Source organism: Leopardus geoffroyi, chromosome C3, assembly GCF_018350155.1.
Source record: "Leopardus geoffroyi isolate Oge1 chromosome C3, O.geoffroyi_Oge1_pat1.0, whole genome shotgun sequence".
In the NCBI taxonomy this organism is placed as follows: domain Eukaryota; kingdom Metazoa; phylum Chordata; class Mammalia; order Carnivora; family Felidae; genus Leopardus; species Leopardus geoffroyi.
Genome location: NC_059338.1, coordinates 4,502,165 through 4,508,348, shown reverse-complemented (window position 1 = coordinate 4,508,348; position 6,184 = coordinate 4,502,165). Strand labels below are relative to the sequence as shown.

The 6,184-nt window shown below is 46.2% G+C and overlaps 1 long non-coding RNA gene across 1 annotated transcript; it reads right to left on the bottom strand.

The window, feature by feature from the left end:
- Positions 1–1,540: 1,540 nt before the first annotated feature.
- LOC123586099 lies at positions 1,541–3,607 on the bottom strand. The gene is made up of 2 exons (XR_006706597.1): positions 3,544–3,607; positions 1,541–2,545 (listed from the first exon to the last, which is right to left on the bottom strand). It is a non-coding gene; the product is annotated as an uncharacterized LOC123586099 (long non-coding RNA).
- Positions 3,608–6,184: the final 2,577 nt, after the last annotated feature.

Here is a 6,184-nt window from a genome sequence, read left to right as displayed (position 1 = left end):
TTCCTGTTTTGTTTCAAGGAAGGGCTTGGTTCTCAGATTTCCTTTCTGGAGGCATTCTTGAAACATCATTTTCCACTCTCTCCACCTTAACAGCACATTCCAGGCATGACAGAAATTGCCTGATTTATCATCCCCCCCCCTCCCCCGAGCCTCCCTGCAATTTGGGGAAAAGGGGAAGAGAGCCACGGACCACCATCTGCCACATCCCGCAGCCCCCCAACAGACCTCTTCCCACCCAGACCCCGTCCCTCTGGCATCTTCTTAGGACCCATCAGCCCCGTGGCTGTCTGGACTGGCCTCCACCATTCCAGCCTCTACACATTTCCCCTCTGTGCAGCTACAGTGACTTTCACAGAACAGAGGTCTTACGTTTCCAGTTCTCCGAGAACGCCTGACTGCCTTCAAGACAAATCCCAATTGTGGACTGGCCTAGAAGGCTCTCTGGGATGAGGCCTCTTGCTTTTCTCTTCAGCCCCACCTTAACCTCACTCTCTGCAGCAATGTGTCCCTGCCAGACTTCGTAAAGTAAGGGTCGTTGGAGAAGCAGAGCTCTCTCCCCGTCTGTGTACCTGCTGTTCCCATTAGCTGTCCTGGGCTCACCTTGCAACTCCTCACCTCCCTCAAGGTCCACTTTGGAACACAGCACCCTCTCTAGGACGCCTTCCCTGCACCCACACGATCGTGTTTTGTAGCTCTCTTTGAGCTTCTGCAGTTATCTCTATCAAAACTTTTATTACGTTACCTATCTAAAACATCTTGAAGCATTTATTGCTTTACCATACAAATGACGTGTTTTTAGTCCAAAGGCATTAAAAATATAGATGCACAAAAAAGAAAAGAAATGATCACCTCTTACCTAATTATATGAGTTGGCGTTCAAGGAGAAGCCGCTGTACGTTTTCCAAGTAGGAAGGGAAGCAATACAAAGCCTCTAGAGGTTTACATACCCGTGGGATGGGATGTGGTCCCACGTGACTGATCTTAGCCTGGGACATGTGCGTGAGAGGCTCTCAAAGACCTTGCCTGGAAGCCACTCTGCTACGAAGCTGAAGAATGCCTGGAAAATTCCCACCGATGATCTCAGTCTGCAGCACTGAATGTGGAGAGTCTCAAGAGATTCACCTGGATGCTGTGTGGACCCCTCCATGCATCTGCCCGCCTCTGGAAAATAATGGCCTCTTCTCTCCTTTGGAAACATTGTTCCCAGCATCTCCTCTGTGGTGCAGAGGCTTTAATAATGAGGGGCGTTGCTGGGAGGTTTACAACAGACAGCTCACCTAAAGATAACCACATCTTGGTGTACCACCTTTCACAGGTATTTGTGTGCGTGTGTGTATATAAGTGAATAATAGACATATAAAGCCCTCCCTTTACTGTGCTCTATCTGTGTATCTCTATACATTTCTCCCCTCTGGCTCCTTGAAGGTTTAATGAGCTTGCTTCTCTACTTTTTAGAGCAAGGATTCCCAGCACTGCTTTGATGACACCCTGGAGTGTCTTCATTTATCTCAGGGGGTGCCTTGAAATTCACAAAACAAGATTAATTTAAATTCATTTTCATTTAAAAAAAGTAAACAGACATTATATAGTAATTACAGGTACAAGTGTGTGTGTTGAAATCAAACTAATAAATGCTTGCCTTAGAGAGAAATCAGCAGGATGGGGGTAGGGTTGGAAGGGACCACAAAGGTGGTGTAGTTTGAATCTTTTTAAAACATCCCCTCCAATTACTTCCAGGTTGGTATTTCCTCCAATTAATCGTGTTTCTCCAAGTGGGAGTCAGGGCTGTGGGGGCCGAGAGCTTCCAGAGTGAAGGTCTATCTGTCTGTGCTGGCTCTGGGGCGGGGCATGTAGGAAGTCCTCGGAAAAACATTTTGATTGATTGAGGAGGGGCCCTGGCACTGGGGTCCCAGCTCTGGGTAGCAACTCCATTCAAGTCCCGGGAGACTGTAGACGGCCAGACAGCCCAAGGGAAAAGGACCCAGCCTGAGATTCACTGCCTAACGCGACCGGTGAGAGCTTCTGTAATCGCCTTTCTGTTAACCATTTGTGCGAATCAAAAAGTTGGGTCAACGAACATCATAAGCGTCTAAATGTGACCTGCTGCCGAAGGGACGGTCCCCAAGGTCATGGATGCGGGAAGGAATTTTGGATTCTTGACAAGACTAGCATCTTTGAAGCCGAGGAGCTGGCGGTGGGTTCGAATCCTAGTGCTGCCATTTAAAGCTAGAGACATAAACTGCTTTCCCCCCGCAGCACCCTCCTCTATTAGGTGGAGATAATCATGGCACCTACCTCATAGGATTGTGAGGATTACACGGGTTAATCCACGCAAAGTGCTTTGAACGGCGTTGGGCACAGTGAGAAATCAATAAATGCCGGCTCTTGTTCTCATCATCATCACAGGAGGCTCTAGGTACTTACCAGGACTAATTGGTAGTAGGAATGATGTCCGTTCCCCTCCGCCCCCATCTGGTCCCAAAGAATAGGTTCAGGCACTCTCCCTGTTGTTCCCCAGATGGGCGTAGGAGCATCGTTTGCAGAGCTGGGGTCGGAAAAGTAGGCAGAGAGTTAATTACATAACAAGGACACGGACAAAAAATGAACACACACACAAATAAAACAAACAAAAAAACCCCACCCCAAAACAACAACAACAAAAAACAGAACAGAAAACCAGCACAGGCAAGTCTAATTCTCATGAATCCCTTCGCCACACTTTGAAGGGATATTCTGCTTCATGGGGAAAAACAGCGCAAACATGCTTAGATTCTTAGAATCACAACTGGTAGCAAGGGAAGAATGTGTCTTTTAGCAGCATTTTATGACCTATCAATCCAGGAACGCAAGACATCATTAATCAAGAGGCGGTTTCAAAATGTGTTCATCATTACCCACTACTGTTGATGGAAACCTCAACCTATTCTAGAGAAAATGATTGATGGAAAGAGAGCTTGTGAGGCCATTAAGACACGTTCACTATTCTCTTTATTTTAGTGAAAAACTAAACACACCTTTTCCTTAGATGAGAAAGACAAATCAAGTCTCATGTCTGATCTTAGCAAAATTCAAATACGGGCTTTGAAATGCCAGTAATTCTATTCACTTCCTTTTCTCTTGTCCAAATACGGAGGAATAGACATTGTGTGGTTATTGAGATGTTCAAATAGTTATGTAGGATCAGAAATTTTTCAAATTCATATAGAATTTATTTCTAGGCTTGCCTCTGACCATTACAGAAACAAGGTTGACGAGTTATTTATTTGAAATTCATGATACCCAAAGACCTTCAGCTAGAAAAGGTATCTGGTTCACCAGAATGTTGGAAAGATGGTGAGAAAAAGTTCTTGTGATGGTTACCATTGTTATATAATATTTTTGGGCCTCCAAGGCTGTAGTAGCCCTAGCCTTTCTGGTCCTTGCATTTTGAAAACTCTGTGCTTCCTCAACTCAGTTATACAAATATATACCAAATATGCCCAGGTGCACAAAATATTGGGCTATATACTTAAATGACGATACAGAGAAAAACACAGAACTTACATTTTGGTGCTCTGGGCATCACAGCTACAAGTCCAGTGAAACTCACCTCCCAGTAGCCACACCCTTATGTATTCCTCTTCCGTGTTAAGACTGGGCTCAGCCACACGACTTGTTTGGCCCGTGAGACATAGACAAGTGTGACGGAGGCAGAAGATTAATAAGCACTTTCACCACGAACCCTGTCCGCCAGGAACCCTGAGATCACCGTACTATGAGGAAGCTCGGAATTCAATACCAGGTGGCAGGAAAGGGCTGTTGGGTCCAGCCCCCAAGAGTCCCTCAGCTGAACGCAGCTGCACAAGTGATCCAAGACACGACCTGTGGAAGAGTGACCCAGCTAACTCACAGAATCATGACAAGTAATGAATTGTTGGGTCACTGCGTTTGGGGGTGGTTTATTACACAGAGTTGGAAAGCAGCTCTAGAAATTGGTACCCAGAAGTGGCTTGTTGCTGTAATAAAAACCTACACTATGTGGAATTGGCTCTGGGACCGAGTGGCTGGCAGAAGCCGTAAGGGCAGCACGAGCAGACTTCTGGTGGAGCCCAGAGCAGCACGCTCACCGCCAGGGACCTGTAAGATAGAAAATGCGCACCATGAAGTTGTGGCTGTTGCTTAAGGTTTCCATTTGGAAGGCTGAAGAGGTCAATTAACTTAAAAAGTTGTATTTAATAGGGTATGGGAAGAGAGAGATGTGCACTCAAGAAAGAACTGCTTTGTTCAAAAGCAGAATTTAAGTCAATATGCAGGGTCCAGGATATGCTGGGCTGGGAAATAAAACCACTTCACGTTTCCAGTCTCTGCAACTGGCAAAAGATTCTCAAAATGGGGAATGGCCTCAGGGTATAGATCAAATCAAGAGTGGCTGTAAGATTTTGTGGGGACCACAGGAAGATGTAAAGTGATGTCCACTGCACTCTGTTAGCAAGACAAAAGGGCCTCTAAGAATCTTAAGGGCATTGTTTTTTTTCATAGCACCTTGACATGCTGGCCAAAAATAGTTGTTGGTATAGCCTTTGTGTAATGAAATGGACCAGAGCTTGGTACGTAGAAAGCCCACACAGTTTATAAGGGAATTGGATGAGCTTAGACTAAATGGTGCAGGGAGACAGCAGAGAAAATCAGTTAGCTGCAAGCTACAGGCTCTTTCTTATTGCAAAGGAAGACCATTTCAGAGGGCAAGGTCAGACACCTCCAGGGAGCAGAACCAGCTCTATGCAAGAACGATTTCCTGCAACAATTGCCTGGCTAGATTTCAAAATCGCTATGGACCAGTGACTGCTATGTGGCTCCCCATTCCTCCCCTTTAAAATGGGAGTGTCTATTGGGTGTTCCATCTTAAAATTGTGTGCTGATATGTCTGGAACACATTACATTTCTTTTAGTCCAGGGGTTCTGAGTGATAAGAAGTCACACCCAAGAAGCTGCAGGAAGAAATGCATCTCAGGAGCCTCAGGCACATCTGGACCTGAGACAGATCAGGAGAAGGAGATACCGGACTGGAAGCTTGACACCATGATTGGATGAGATCTTTGGTGGTTTGGGAGGGGTAGTGCATTTTTCTTTATTTTTTTTATTTTTTTTATTTTTTTTCAACGTTTATTTATTTTTGGGACAGAGAGAGACAGAGTATGAGCGGGGGAGGGGCAGAGAGAGAGGGAGACACAGAATCGGAAACAGGCTCCAGGCTCTGAGCCATCAGCCCAGAGCGTGACGCGGGGCTCAAACTCATGGACCGCGAGATCGTGACCTGGCTGAAGTCGGACGCTTAACCGACTGCGCCACCCAGGCGCCCCTAGGGGTAGTGCATTTTTCAAATGAGGGAAACGTGAATCACTGGGGGCCAGAAGGGACACCATGGCACATGTTACAGTGATAACCCTCAATGAATTATGCCTTGTGGTATCCACGCTGTGTGTAGCCCCCTCCCACATTGGCTCTGGGCATGGCCATAAGTCTTGCTTTGGTCAATGGGACATCAGCACCTGTGATGCAGACAGGCTTGAAAAGTGCTTTCATTCTGACCTTGTCCTTTTGAAACTGCCCTGAGATCACCATGCTGTGAAGAAGTCTGAAGAAATACCACATGGGGAGAGAGGCCCTGTCGCCCCAAACAGTCCTAGTTTAGCCCAGTACCTGGCTAACCCATCAGCTAAATGTGGCTTCAACTCACAGCATCACAAGATATCAAATATTGTTGTTTTAAGCCTCTCACTTGGGGATGGTGTATCATGCGGCAATAGATTAGTGATACAGGTGTCCCCTCGTAAGCACCCAGTGACACCTAGGAAATGGTGGAATAGGAGGATGCTATCCACTTGGGACACATGGCTTTCCGAAAGTCATTGGTGTTCTCTTGGCAACTTTGTGTACAGAATGGAGGATTGATGATGGAGTGAGGGCAGGTGTCAAAAGTCTCAGCTGTAGGTAAAGACGCTGAATAATGGGTAGAGTGCCCGATGGACACGGGGTAGAAGGGAATGGAAGTGGTCTAGGAAACAGGGAGACCCAGTGCAATTGTAGTTCTGTGAGTTAACTTTGGGCAGGTTACTGAATTTCTGAGTCTTTGCTTCTGTGCCTGTGAAACAGGAATGTAGGTGAACGCTATCAAGATTAACTGTGATAATATGTACAGAAACAT